The following is a 14,607-nucleotide window of genomic DNA, read 5'->3' as shown; positions in this document are numbered from 1 at the left end:
TTCTTCATTGCAGTGCCTTCTCTTGTCGCGAAGCAAGGCTCCAGGTACATGAACTTCAGTAGTTGGAACATGCGGGCTCAGTAGTTGTAGCACACAGGCTCAGTTGCCCTGCAGTATGTGGAATCTTTGGACCAGGGATTGAACCCATGTCCCCTGTATTGGCAGGTGGGTTCTTATCCACTGTACCCCCTGGATTTTTTTCCTTAAGTCCCAAGCAGAAGGTTTACTTTATTGTTGCATTGTTTTGTTTGAACTATACTATACTGCCTCTTAAACAAATAGTGCAAAACCTCCTCTCCCTAACAAGTGCATGCAAGATTCTGATGCACTCAACTGATTTCTAAGTCCATGCATCATATCATGTACCACTATAGCAGGAGGTCCTCGAAGTGTTATCATTCTGTCAAGGTCAGTGTTTCTTACCCTGACTGAGCAATAAGATCTTCTAGGCAGGGTATTAAACATATACCTACCTACTGATTCAGGACTGGATATCTATGTATATTTTTGAATCCCAGATGAAAGAGAACTGGAGCCTGGAACACTGAAGACTGAGTTGGGGGAGAACATTATTTCGCTGTGCACTTTTTTGCCCGGTTTGCATTTTTTTGTCATATGTGTACTATTCTCTTCCTTCCCCTTCTTTCTCTTTTTCTTTTACATGGCCCCTGATGTTTCTGAGGTGCAGAGTGGGGCTGAGAAGTTTTCATTTCCATATGGTCCAGTATCAGGCTTTGGATTGGCTACTGCAGAGGCCGAAAGGGTTTAGAACCTTTTATTCAGAGTCACAGCGGAGCATTCCTGTGAAGTCATTGTCTCATTAATGAAAACCCTAAGGCCAGCGAGGGGATCAGTGCTGGCGCCTGACTCACATTCTCGGACTCATTTCTTTCCTGGTTTCTCCAAAAACCACAAAGTCTCAACTATGTCCCATTTCTTGAAATGAAGAACTGTAGATGACCAGAGAGTTTTGTTGACACAGAAAAGGAGAATTCAACAGAAAGTTGTTCAGTTCCCTTTAGAAGTCAGCTTCATGCTGTTCTCATCATCTGTCAGTCCACTGACAGATATGTCTCAATATCAGACAGAGACCACAGTAAAAAGATGCTGTTTATTTTTAAATCATATTGTAGGTGTTCTTTCCAAAGTCTCTTCTAAGTGATCAGAGGCACTACTACTCTTTGAATTAAAACCCAAGAAGTAAGAATCACTAACTGGATGTGCTAAAGACCTTCTCACTAGCAATTTAAAGAGATTAAAATGTTGGAGAAAGATGTGTTTAGAAATCATTGAAATGATAGACTTTTTTTTTTTTTTTTTTTCCAGAGAGGGATATCCTTTGTTCACTCTTTTGTAGTTAGTTATGGTCTGATGGCAGAAAGTGACGAGGACCTAAAGAGCCTCTTGATGGGGGTGAAAGAGGAGAGTGAAAAAGCTTGCTTAAAACTCAACATTGAAAAAAATAAGATCATGGGATCCGGTCCCATCACTTCATGGCAAATTGAAAGGGAAAAAGTGGAAGCAGTAACAGATTTTATTTTCTTGGGCTCCAAAATCACTGCGGACAGTGACTGCAGCCATAAAATTAAAAGTTGCTTGCTCCTTGGAAGGGAAACTATGATAAACCTAGATGGTGTATTAAAAAAGCAGAGACATCACTTTGCCAACAAAGGTCCATATAACCAAAGCTATGGTTTTTCGTGTAGTCATGTACAGATGTGAGAATTGGATCATAAAGAAGACTGAGCACCAAAGAATTGATGCTTTCAATTCTTTCAACTCTTGAGAGTCCCTTAGACTGCAAGGGTATCAAACCTGTCAATCCTAAAGGAAACCAACCCTGAATATTCACTGGGAGGACTGATAATGAAGCTGAAGCTCCAATTCTTTGGCCAGCTGATATGAAGAGCTGACTCATTTCCTCATCAGGAAAAGACCCTGATGCTGGGAAAGAGTGAAGGCAAAAGGAGAAGGGGGTCACAGAGGAAGAGATGGTTAGATAGCATCACTGACACAATGGACCTGAACTTAAGCAAACTCAAGGAAATAGTGGAAGACAAAGGAGCCTGAAGTGCTGCAGTCCGTGGGGTCACCAAGAGTTAGACACAACTTAGCAAGTGAAAGACAGTAAATGGTCTGATGGAAACCCACCACAGAGGCAGTTCAGTGCAGCCTAGTGGTCATTTTCACAAGAATAAACCAGACTACTTGTGGACATAGGAATTACTCTCTTTCACCTTTGCTTCATACAGGATATTTTTTAACCAGCATAAATTGTCTAGCAAATCTTGATTTATACTATATATGGGAAATTGTTCTTCCTAGAAGGCCAAAGTCATAGCTTGTCCTTAACAACTGGCTAAAAACCTTTTCAGTGCACAGGGCCCATCCCTCCCTCCATCTATACCGTACTTTCTTCCACAAAGCTTTCCTCTCCATATAACACCTGTGAAGCTATTCCTCATCAGCCCAACTTTTGAGCAAAGAGCTTGTCTGTTTGCAAGATGCAAATGCCAGGTAATTCTGGGGTAGGAGAGTCCAGAAGATGTCTCACCCACAAGATTTGTGCAGAACAATGAGTGACTCAGTCTGAGGAAATATTGATATGAACTACTGGCTCCAAATTTCCTGCAGTTCCTTTAGAGTGACCTAGACTTAGTCGGGACTTGGGACCTAAGGATTCGTCCAAGATGGACAAAAGATCCAAATTAGTTCCAGGAACTGATAAGAGATTGTATGAAAATGGAGATCATCAGTTTGCTAAGGCCATTTTCCTCATGAAGCACTGTTAGGAAGGAAGCCAAATTTTGTTTCCCAATGTTTTCTGTGCCTATCAATCCACATGGGCCTTAAGTTTCTAAATATGCAAAATATGGTTATTTTTATGAGCTAAACAAGTTCTAAAGAGTACATATTTCTTCTTAAGTGAAAATTAGTATTTAGTATTCTACACTGGTTTAAAAATTAAAGAATATTTTTTCTTTAGTCCCAAGAAGGGGTAGAGAATTAACTGTTGAGTTCCTATTATGATTTAGAAACATATTAGATTTTATGTTATCTCATTTAATTCTTTTAACTGTTCTGCAAATTGATTACATTGTGTTATTTAATATTAAACCCCAGATAGTATCTATTGTATGTCTTCTCTATTAGAGGGACCCTGTTGCAGGTGCTGGGGACTTTGTGATCCCGCCAGGAATAGTCTGGTGGGCAAGACAACATGAGTAACTCATTACAATTCAAACAGAAAGATGCCATAACAGATACATACAGAAGGCTGCAGGAGCATGCATTTTAAAATTTAAATTTCTTTAATGTATGCATAATGAAACTGGTAGACCTACACCCAAAAACAAATTCCAAAGTAGCTGCAAAAACTCTGATAGTTTGATACAATCCATTTACTAAAAACACAGGTAATTAACTAGGAATATAAGCTGCTCTTTTTTTCTCTTAAGGAACAAATGAGAAGGTTTCTGAATCTTAAAATGTTCTAAAGAGACTTCACTTATTTATTCATACTCCCACATTCTTTTAGAAATAATTTAACATCGTTTACAAAAGTACATGCAATAGCACAGGGTAAATTAAAATACTCAGTACCAAAAATGACTCTATGTCAGTTTCCTCTTAATATACATTTCCTGTTCCCCACAAACAACTGTTTCCTTTTTTTCTGGTTTCAATTCTGTTTCAAGTCACTGCAGCTATCCTGGGAGACAGGGTTTCCTCTGGAACTTTTGATGCCTTGCACAGTCCTGAGACTGCCTGACTTGTCTCCACGTGGGGTCTGTGTCACCTCTTCCATGAGCACAAGTCTCTAAACTACTTAGGCAGGAACTTCTCTCCCAGACAAATGTGTTTATCAGAGAGCAGTTGGATTGCGTGTACAGAAGCCTCAACAAAGAGGATGTTCCATCTCAAATTTATGGCCTCTTGGCAACCCAAGTATGCGTATGACTCTCAAGATGCCATAGCGTGTCAGCAACCACAGTCGCTGATGGGAACAGGCTGGGCATCCACTTATTGGCACTTCCTGGTTGAAGGATGACAATCAGTGCCTTTTTTGAACTTGTGCAGCCTTTGGATTATTAATTTCAGGATGGGAAATCATTAGTAGGCTTAATTTAAAGAGGAAACCATTAGACTAGAGTCTGTAGCTATAAATCAATACTAAAGATTTTTCTCTGAAATATGATGTTTCTACCTGACTCTGAGATTGGATTTTTTCCCCCCTTTCATTCTTGAGCTTTTGAATTTGACTTAACATACTGACTCTGTCAGGTTCTTGTGGTGAATTGATAATGAAATTAGGGGAGACAGGGTCCATTGACTTAGAAGACCTGTGCCATTCGTTAAGTCTCTCCCTGTTTCTGCAACGGGCTTGACACCTGCTTAGTCACCTTGGCTTTAGCCCTTGTCTCTGACACTGACACTTGAGAGAGCCGAGCACAGAACGGGGATGAGGTAGCATGGTAAATAGATGTTATAAAACACACAGAGGTGAAAATCAATACTTCCATTAACATCTAAAAGAGACTTTTCAAAGAACATTTATATATGTAGCTGATCTTCCTTTAAGGACTACAAATTATGAGACTACCACTGTGGTGTAAGTTCATTTTCCTTTTATTTTGACAAGAAATTTCACCAGTAGACTTTAAAACAAACAAGAAGCAAAAAAGAAACCTCTGCCTAGGGAAAATATTGAAATAAAGGTTACATTTTTCAAGAAAGTGGATGTAATAAAAATTCAAGTTATATCCATCAAAATTATTACTAATGTGCACAAAGCAGATATTTTTCTTGAAGTTTACTGTAATAGACATTGATTTGTACATATATCTCCTTTATAAGGATATTACTTTTTAATATATATAGGCAATAAATTGTTAATCTTCTGTTTTTAGTTTTGTTGTATTATCCTCTCATCCTCAGATCTAGGTTTAATTCCTGGCTTCTGCATTCCCTGCCCTATGACTTAGAGAAGACAGTCAACTCTTTTTAATGTGTTTCATTTCCCACATGTACAAACGTACTGGGAGGTACTGGGAGGAACCAGTGACAGGTGTCTGTAAGTGCCTAGCACAGAGGCACACAGCGGAGTTTCACAGCTGTTACCCCCCACCTCCCCCACTCTGTTTTCCATTTCCCCCACGTTAGATCCCTTACCACTTCTGCTTTTCCATCTATGCTCTGTACCTTCAGAGGCACACCTCTGGGTAAAGGATGACAGAGTTGGCTTTAGATGCAGGACTGACCTGGTGACCTCCCCTCCTGTGAAGGAGGCTGCGTGTCTCCCCTGAGGCTGCTACCACTCCTGCTCCTCTTCTTTCTTCCTCAGAGCCTGTGCCCAGGAGCCAAAGCTTGGCAGGATCACTCACCATCATCAGGCAGGGTGGGACCTGGGGAGTTTCTCTGCTTCTGGGAACAGAGGTCTTCAACTCAGGGGATCAAGAGATATAGATTGTCAGCTTGGATCTGAAGGACGCAGTTCCTCTAAACTTGGTTCTGATCTTCAAGATAGGGCAGATTCAGAATAAAGTGTTGCGAACCTTTGGAGAAAAGGAGAGCTTCTCAGAATTCAAATGAGCAAAAGCCAGGAATGATCATCATGTCTGACAGGCATCCAAGACCATGGAAAAGCAAATTTCAAAAAGTTAAAAGAACATATATGCTTGGTCTCATGACCAGAGGGTTTTCTAGAAGGGTGTAGATAGGTCCAGAAGGAGTAGAAAATAAAATTATAACTATAATCTAACTGTAATAAAAAAATAAGTCAAATATGGAAGAAAAACTATAGAAATCAATTATGGTGTCACAGAGCTCAGATTTTTAAAAACATGTTTCAAAGATCAAAGAACTTGTAGCCAGGAACAAAAGCAATGCAATAGCACAAACCTAGAAGAGAAGTGTCATAAAGAATAAAGTAAAAAATAAGGTCAATTTCACTAGGGGAAAAAAAAGATAACAAAAAATTACTTTCCACAATGTGTAAGAAACAAATAAGAACATGGAACTGTTAGTCACATTTCTAAGAGATTATGATGTAATGTTAACAAGACAAAGAGAAAATAGAATTATTCAGCTCCTATTTTGCTGTCTTCTCTACCAGAAGAATGACCTTAGACTGAAAATGTAAAGATGCCTGGCAGATGTGCCTGAGGACTGAAAACAAAATGTGTTAAATGCCAACCAGGGAGCCCCTGAGTGATTTTCCACAGGAAATACAGCCATGTGAAGGATCCCAGGGGTGGGGTCAGCCAGAAGCTGGGCCACTGTTGCAACGGTCCCTCCCTGAGATGATGAACTGAAGGGAGGCCGTGCAGAGGGTCAGGAAAGGAGGTCTAGTGGAGAGAGGCTGAGAGACAGAAGTGATGGAATAGCCCACTGCAGATGCTCTAGAAAAGATGTGGATTCGCTGCTTGAGGATTTCATGGATCTTCTGTGAAAACAGAAAACAGAATGGGGAGAGTGGAGAATGTCGGTGGAGAGCAATCACAGGAACCTAGTCATAGACACAGAAAGTTGGGGTATGTTTAATACAGGGAGAATGCAGCTTTTCCAGAATCATACATTGAAAGAGCTGGATATAAAGTGGACATGGAGGAAAGGATAAAGTCCAAAGGGTTTATTACCTATCAGAAAACCCAGAATGAGGGCTTCACATCTGTTGAGTAGCTGGAGAGGAATTGAAAAAAAAGCAGTATTGGAGTCATTCATGTATTTCGCCCTATGTACACAATGTAATTGGGATATGCAGCTCAAACCTAACTGAATCAGGGGTTTTTGTGAATCTCTTTGTGCTTTTGTGTGGGATTGAACGGTTAATAGTAAAACTATTGAAAACGGACAGTACCACTCCTCCTTGCCTTGTTAAAGGTAAAGTATATGGATTATTATTTTTTTAATATTTTAATGTATTTTATAGTTGATTTACAAGTATAGTTGATTTACAATATTGTGTCAGTTTGGGGCTATTAATTATTGAATTGAAGAGTGTTAATTCTAAGAAAGAAAGCTTCGTGGTCCCACCAGAGCCTCATAATAAGGCTTCCTAAGGCAGACAAGGGGTCAAGGAAAGCTTCCCTAAGGACATGACATATGGGCTGAAAGCTTGCAGACAGTATATCTTAGCCTGAAGAAGTACTGCATGCATTGGGAGTGTTAAGACTTCAACTAGATCAAGCTGTCTCACTTTAAAGAGGAATATTGCCAAACTGAAGCTCTGTCATATGAGGAACCAGAGGCAGCAAGCCAGAAGCCACCAACTTAGGAGGAAAGCTGTTTTATCAATTCTGTGTGGCCTCAGAGGAAGAATTTGCTCCATTTCTGAAGCAATCTGGCATCAAGGTCAAGCTTAGAGACTCCAGACACAAATATCTGGATTTGAATCCTGGCTCTGCCGTGGATGACAGCAACAATAACATATATTGCATAGGACTGTTGAGAGGATTAAAAGAATAAACACGTGTCAAAAGTCTAAAACAGTGCCTAGAACATAGCAGTCACTCAATACATATTGGCTACTAGTATCACTAAACAGATAGGTATTGTTGTTGTTGAGTTGCTCAGTCATGTCCAACTCTTTGCGACCTCATGGACTGCAGCATGCCAGGCTTCCCTGTCTTTCACCATGCCCCGGAGCTTGTTCAAGCTCATGTCCATTGAGTCAGTGATGCCATCCAACCATCTCATTCTCTGTCGCCACCTTCTCATGCCTTCAATCTTTCCCAGCACTAGGGTCTTTTCTCATGAGTTAGCTCTTCGCTTCAGGTGGCCAAAGTATTGAAGCTTCAGCATCAGTCCTTCCAATGAATATTCAGGACTGATTTCCTTTAGGACTGACTGGTTTGATCTCTTTGCAGTCCAAGGGACTCTCAAGAGTCTTGTACAACACCACAGTTCAAAAGCATCAACTCTTCAGTGTTCAACATTCTTCATGGTCCAACTCTCACATCCATAGATAACTACTGGAAAAACCATAGCTTTGATTGTATGGTCCTTTGTTGGCAAAGTAATACCTCTGCTTTTTAATATACTGTCTAGATTTGTCATAGTTTTTCTTCCAAGGAGCAAGCATCTTTTAATTTCAAGGCCACAGTCAGCATCTCCAGTGATTTTGGAGCCCAGGAAAATAAAGTCTGTCACTTTATTTTATATTATTTAGTTCTTATTTATTACATAATGATGTATAGGTATATATCATTATGTAATAGAATGGTGTAGCAATCCAAGTTGTTGAGCAAAGTCAACTGCATTATTTGGAGGAAAAAAATAACCTAAAGAGTTTAGCCAGAGATTAGATGATCATCTGGAAGAAACCAGGAGGAGCTGATACCTGCCGTGAGTAGGCAGATAAATTGTATGACATCTGGTCTTTCTGACTTTCAGGTTCCACAATTTCATGTGTAGGAACTGGGTATCCCAAGACTTTTTCAAGTAATAGATGTGTTCCTGGTAGCAAATGATCAAATGTCCTGTGGCACTTTCCTTGTCAGGAGCAAATATCTCTCTTTAGGTTCATAAGACTATGGGTCCTCAGTTAGGACATAGCTGTGTGTTTCAATCTGTGTTGAGTCAAATCTCAAGGAAAACTCTGTTTTCAGTTTAATAAGATGGAAACAAAGATCACAGCATTTTTAATAGGCATTCATTCTAAAATGTAAAATGAGGGATTTTTAACCACCACAGCCATCTTTTAAATGCTTCCTGTTAGTAAAGTGACTGTATTTTAATCGACTCAGCAATGAGCAATAAAGTTAAACAGTACAGATTTTTTTTTTCCTTTCAAAGCCTTTCCTCAAAATCCTTGATCTCAGTGAGACCACTAATAATCTGTGAATTTTCTAGGTTCTCAAAATGTAGAAAAGAAATAAAAAATTTCAAGGAAAACATTGGCCCATTTTCCTGAGAATTCAGCCAGGCTGATTTGCTCAATGGCTGAAGAGTAGCAGCAACTACACTAAATACCAGAATGGTCAGTGCAATTAATGCAATTAAAGTAATTAGTCCTGGCAGCTGTAAGGTCAAATAGAGGTGGCTTTGTAACAGCAATCTGCCACTGCAAAATTACTGACATTTCCAACTAAATTATATTCTCTAAATTGTTGCCTTAATGCTAAATAAATAAAGTTATGCTAATGTAGGGACTGATTACAGATTGAAATTAGCACAATTGCTTGTTATACAGTCTGCTAGGGTTAACATTTTTTAAAAACATAATTAATGGCCTTTGCTTACTGTCTCTGGTTATAGATCCTGCAGCTCATTTGCATTCTTTTGCAATATGCTGACAGTGCTAAATGTCTAAGAAGAAAGATCTCATCTGGAGGCAGAAAATGCATTTTGCACATCATGAAGTGAAAACTTGTTATGGTTTTAGGCCAGCATTAATAACAAAGATGACCAGAAAGAGAATGGATCAGAATGAAGCAAGAATCCGTTTTGGTTTTCAGTCTTGTGATCCGAGCCTTTTCTGGAGTCAATGTGAAATGTAATTGCTCTTTTGACCTCTATCTTCTCTCTCCCCAGGTCTGAGGAAGAGCTACACTGGTTGATTATTGCGGGAATGAAAGGCACTCTGACCTTGTCGACCAAGCGCCTTGCGGCTTTCAATGTTGCCCATTATACTGAAGGCAGGCAACTCCTGGAGAGAGGCGGAATCGACAGCAGAGCTGCTCCCTGGGCAACCTGCCAGAAAAGGCTTCGGCAGCCGCAGTTCAGACACGGCCAAACAGCTCAAGCAGCAAAGGAAACGGTTGGGGGAGGTGGGGGAGATGATGAAGGAAAGACAGAGTATATAAAAATATTGTCAGCACACAGTTTAAAGAGCTCTCAGGCATCTATGCTATAGGGCACCATTTGCTAACACCGCCGCCCCTCATCATCTGCCTGAACTGAAAACCGACCTGGGAAGAAAGCAGCAACCAATGTAAGTGCAGCTACTCATTTCCTAAAATAGGCTGTCCCTCACTCCAAAGGGTTTCTGTGATAATACGCCTATGTAAATCAGAATGTACAGTGAGTTTCCAGCAAAAAGTGGGTCAGGGTATTTAGTTACAATAATTGTTCTAGATTATAAATTATTCTCTACCAACCTAGTTGGGTTATTTTTAGAATGCATGGTCCACAGAAGGATTAGGGTACAACAGGCTGGCTCCTTCCAGCTCTCTAGTTAAAGCCTACATGTCCTTTGCATCTCTGCTAGTTCTACTCCAATCAGTTCTATTCAACAAAATTTTATCAAGCATTTATTATGTGCTTCAGCACAGTGGGAGGATAAATGACATGCAGAGTGTGCCTATGAATTAAGGAGACTGGTCGACCAATCAAACGCAGAAGTGGTGCCATTTGCTTTGTCATTTCATTTCATTCATTGAGGGAAAGCACAGAGGCCCTGCTGTGAGTGACAGAGACATTGGTGTTAGGTTTTCTAGATTCTGACATTCATTTAAGTCTTACAGTAAGCTTTAGATTCATATTGTCAGCCCCACTTTAGGAAGAGAAGATTTACTATAGTAATAAAGGCTTTGGAGCCTGGAATTAGCCAGACTTGGGTTCAAAATCAATTTTCTTACTACTCAAAATCTGTGCAAGGTCGGAAAAAAAAAAAATCTCCCTATTTCTGGGCTTTGGCTGGCCTAGTTCCTATAGTGAAGGAGACTAGATGGTACAAAGACCCTTTTCAGCTGTGTGGTTCTATAAGAAATAGTGTTCAGAAAGCACACATCCCAGATTTTCTGGGAGACCCCACCTCAAAATATTATGGCTCATTGTGCCTATAAAATTATCTATGCCCATCAATAGCTGAATCGCCATCACCCGATTTTTACATTGAAAGAACCATCAGAGGTATCATGCAAAAGACTCATGCAAAAAGAATCATGCAAAAAAACTGAGAAGAGTGGTGGTAAAAGATAAATTTCAAAGAAAGGTAAAATCGTGACCCTCATACAGATACAAAAATGAGTACATATTAAAGATTTGATTCTACTCTTTAATCAAAGACAGGACCGACATTGTAACAGGTTCAAGAGAATCTGAAGAGACACATTTCAAGATCAGGAATATTGAAATGAGAATGCAAATAGAACAAATCTGGTTATTTTCCAGGGGGAGTGGAGAGAAATCAATTGAATCTCTACCAGACCGGGAAGCATTTGCATGTCTGTCAGTTACCTATAACATACAAGTTGTAAAATAGCTCAAGGACGATGAAGGCTAGAATCAGATAACAGGAAGGGTGTGCTGGGTACAGACAATGCAGTTTCCCATGAAGCACACTTTTTTCCTACAATGGAAATAGCTTCATGTGAACTATGGCATTTCACTGTGATTTCTGGTTTTTCGCTGGTTGTCAGGGTAAGGGTCTCAGTCACGGCTTGGGTGTGAACAAGAGTCACCTGGGAAATTCCAGATCAGAATCACACCTCCAAACTGTATCCAGGGTTCTAACAAATGTTCTAAACAATTAGATGGCTTCTTCAACTGCTTTTTGAGGTTGAAGTTATAACTGAAGGAGACCTAGAAATTCAGTTGTGTGCAGTATTTATAGATGCAGTATTTCTTCTTGCTCCTTTGAGGAGCCTTTTGTGACTTTTCTTGATGTGGTTTAAGGGTCATGAAACGGTTAAGTGTTTAGTTAAGGGCTAAGGAGCAATGTGAACAGAGAAGGCAAGGCAAAGTCAAAAGGAGAAAAATAGGGATTAAAGAAATAAAAAGAGAGAAGAAAGCTTTTTCACATTGGGTTTGGTGCCAGAACACAGATGTCATGAAAATCACCACTAAACCTAAGCCAGAATGAGAAAAGAATAGATTCATAACAACATGATCATCATTGGATATGTAGATTTGGGGAAGTCTACTATCTGATCTATAAATGAGTAGGGCTGATAAAAAAAAAAAAACATCAGAAAGTTTGAGGATTCTAATGAGAAGGGAAAGGGCTTCTTGAAGGAGGTCTGGGTCTTAGATAAGTTAAAAACTGCAGGTGAGCTTGGTATCCCCTTTGATACCTCCCTATGGAAATTAAAACCCAAGAAGTATTTTGTGACCATCACTGATGCCCAAAGACACAGAGACTTTATCAAAAACATGATTTTGGGCAATCTCTCTCTGACTGTGCTGTCCTGATTGTTGCTGCTGGTGTTGGTGAATTTGTAGCAGGGATCTCCAAGAACAGGCAGAGCTGTGAGTCTGCCTTTCTGACTCCCACACCAGGTATGAAACAACAAATTGTTAATGTCAACAAAATGGATCCCACTGAGCTACTCTATGGCCAGAAGTGATACAAGGACATCATAAAGGAAGTCAGAACCACATTAAGAAAACCTGGCTCAACACCAATGCAGCAGCAGTTGGGCCAGTTTCCTTTGGAATAGTGACAACATGCTGGAACAAAATGCTAACATGCCTGTGAAGTCACCTGTGAAGATGGCAGGGCCAGTGGAACCACGCTGCCTGAGGCTTGGGATTGCATCCTGCTACCAACTCATCCAAGTGACAAGCCCTTGCCTCTGCCCCTCTAGGACATCTACACAGTTGGGAGTATTGGCGTTGTCCCTGTAGGCTGAGTGGAAGTGACTGGTGTTCTCAACCCTAGCATGGTAGTCACCTTTGCTCCAATCAGCTGAAGTCAAATCTGTTGAAATGCACCATGAAGCTTTGAGTGAAGCTCTTCCTGGGGACAATGTGTGTGCTTCAATGTCAAGAATGTGTCTGGCAAAGATATTTGTCAAGGCGATTTGTCTGGTGGGACAGCAAAAGTCATCCACCAATGGAAGCAGCTATCTTCATGGCTTGGGTGATTATCCTTGACCATCCAGGCCAAATCAAGGCTGGCTACACACTGGTACTGAATTGTCACACATCTCACATTGCTTGCAAGTCTTTTTCCATCTTAATGTATTTTTAAAAACCCAATACTCTGTAGTAAATATATTGAATTAAGAGAAATATAGTTATTTCTAGTTCTGAAAGGAAAATTTGTGAAAATGCCAATTCAGGCTTGTAGTTCAGCAACTAAAATGAAATGTGAAGGAGAAAGAAAACATGAAATGTGGAGAACTTCATGGTGGTTCTAGGATGACTGTGAAAATCACTAGCGATTGAGAGCGTGGTGCCAAAATCTCAGCCTCTGTACGCTAGTGCCAAGTCAAATCTCAGAGACAGAATTTGGGGCGAACTAGGAAAAAGCTTTATTGCTTTGCCAAGCAAAGGAAACACAGAGAGATCCTGCCCTGGAGATTTTTGTGTCCCAACTCGATGAGGACTTGAAGGACTTGATGAGGAGTTTTATAGCATATAGTTTAAGGGTGTGGTTGCCTCAGGTGGTTTCTTGGCTGTTCTTCCCTTGATGAGAAACTTCTAATCTGTCCTTTTGAACTCGGGGAAGGTCATGGAGACTACAGTCTTACCTGCAAGAAACGGGGGACCCAAAAAAGAAGTTTCTGTGCCCAGGAACCCATACGACACCCCGCTTCACCCTGTGTTTCAAGCTAAAAGGGAGGAAAGATGGGTTAGGGTCAGACCACACTAGACCTTCTGTTTAGTAAAGCTTTATAACCTCCCGAGATACTATCCCAGAGTCACTCTTAAAATAAAATTTGAAGAAATTAGGTAACCCTCCTACTCAAAGAAGTTAACTCAAAATGGGAGGCAGCATTATCTTGACCAACTCCTTTGAGAACTGTGGATACCAGGAAGGAGGGCCCGTGGATTTTTGCCATGACAGTGCAGCTGAGCCAGCAAACTCCCAGTTGGCACGGTGATCAGTGTGATTGGGGGAGGCAGAAAGGGTTAAACCAACCAGCACCATGGAACAAATGAAAGAATGCTGCTTAAGCCTCTCTGCAGTCAAAGTTGCCCATAAATTGCTTGGTCCTACAGAATAGTTTCTTTCTTTTCATTGTTTTAACCTAGGGGATGAAGAAAAATAAATCAATGTCAGATTAAAAAAAAAAAAGTTTCTGGTAGCTCCACACAATATATTAAAAATGAAAATACTCTTTTGCTTGTAGGGAGGAGAGAAAGCCAATAATAAAACTTAGTGAGGCTTCCTTCTAATAGTACACATTGTTTAAAAGGAACTTTATAGCTATTATTCCTCCTGTGATCTCCCCCAAAGCTACAAAGTGTACAAAATCTACCCATATTGCATTGCTTTCTAGCTGTCATGTTTTTAATAGTATCATACACACTGTTCCAAATTTTGAAAAGCCCATTCAGTGTTTTATACAAAAGCAAGTTACCAGAAATGGGCCCAGAGCACACTACTAAATATAGCAACACAATTACTGTCACGTAAATTATCTCCTCTACATAGCATTAGAACAATGAGATAAAAGGTTTATCTTGACAAAGTCTGAATAAAGTAGAGGTGGAATTGATTCAGACTCTCCATAACTTCTCCATCCACAGACAGTGGTGGGGGGAGGGAGGAAGAGCTCCTCTAATTTCAGTATCAGCACGTCCTTCCTGTTCATTTGCATTTGGGGAGTTTTTCCACAGTGTATTCATTTGCTAGTGAGATAATGTGTCTCTGCGTGATCAGATAAGAGAGGGATAGAATTACTAATGATGAAAGGCAGCACAAGGGCAGCCCTT

General features: G+C 40.2%; 1 pseudogene; it reads left to right on the top strand.

Annotated features, from left to right (window-relative positions):
• Positions 1 to 11,802: 11,802 nt before the first annotated feature.
• On the top strand, positions 11,803 to 12,916 carry LOC122440899 (annotated as a pseudogene).
• The last annotated feature ends 1,691 nt before the right edge of the window (positions 12,917 to 14,607 follow it).

Source organism: Cervus canadensis, chromosome 4 (genome assembly GCF_019320065.1).
Source record: "Cervus canadensis isolate Bull #8, Minnesota chromosome 4, ASM1932006v1, whole genome shotgun sequence".
Taxonomy (NCBI): Eukaryota; Metazoa; Chordata; class Mammalia; order Artiodactyla; family Cervidae; genus Cervus; species Cervus canadensis.
The sequence above is the reverse complement of the archived record's forward strand: the minus strand, read 5'-3'. Positions and strand labels throughout refer to the sequence as shown.